Source organism: Alligator sinensis, unplaced genomic scaffold (assembly GCF_000455745.1).
Source record: "Alligator sinensis unplaced genomic scaffold, ASM45574v1 scaffold879_1, whole genome shotgun sequence".
Taxonomy (NCBI): Eukaryota; Metazoa; Chordata; order Crocodylia; family Alligatoridae; genus Alligator; species Alligator sinensis.
The window spans coordinates 1,290,103-1,290,906 of record NW_005842250.1 but is presented as its reverse complement, the minus strand read 5'-3'; the positions used below and the strand labels follow the sequence as shown (position 1 = coordinate 1,290,906).

Below are 804 nucleotides of genomic sequence, written 5' to 3'. Positions count from 1 at the left end.
CCCTCCCTCCCTGCTGGCTGTTTTTGGGGGTGTCAGGGCCAGGCAGCAGGGGGCACCTCCACCATGATCCTTCCCTTCCCCCTCAGGCAGGGAGGTGATGGGGAAACCCTGCTGCTCGGGTGGCTGGGGCATGTTCCCCACTGCGAAACTTCGCCTGCCGTGGCGCAAGCTTGAGCCCACAGAGCCCGGGTGGGCAGCCAATTGCCGCCTGCCCTCTTGGTGGTGCATGTGTAATTGGCCCAGAGCATTAGAGACAGACGCACTGACAGACAGACTAAGCCTTTTATAATATTAGAATTGGCCATATTGGAAATTGGCCTGAAGTGGCTGATAATTTGGCCGAAAAATGCTCACGCGTGCATACAGCTGCAGCATGCAGGCAGCAAGGAGCACAGCCCAGCGTTGTGGAAGGGAGGTGGGGGAAGCTGTCTGTTGTGGTGGAAGGGAGTGGGAAGGGAAGGAGTGCAGGGGCATAGATCAGTGCCCCCTGTGGTGAGGGAGGAGTGGGGCAGGGGCTGGGGTAGGCATTGCCCAGCTGGGGTGAGGCGGGCCTGGGACAGAGCCACGGCTCGTCTTGGGGGCATGGGGAGAATGGTGGGGGTGGCTCCCACTGCTGCGTACTGCTTGTCCGGTAGGGTACAGTGGTTGGGGGGGAAAGGCGTGTGCCCCCGGATCTGCGCGGGGCAGGGCAGGGCGAGATGTAGCTGGGGACAGGGGCCACATTGCGCTACACTCAGGGCAGGCGGTGATAGTGTGTGTGTGCGGGGGTGCTACAGCAAAATTTGGGAATGCTGCAGCATTCCC

The 804-nt window shown here is 61.4% G+C and overlaps 1 protein-coding gene across 1 annotated transcript in view; it reads left to right on the top strand.

The window, feature by feature from the left end:
• Window positions 1-804, top strand: part of MARS2 (methionyl-tRNA synthetase 2, mitochondrial) — a gene marked incomplete at its 5' end in the record, with an annotated part of 5,956 nt that overhangs the window by 3,068 nt on the left and 2,084 nt on the right. The gene's annotated exons all lie outside the window — the stretch shown is intronic.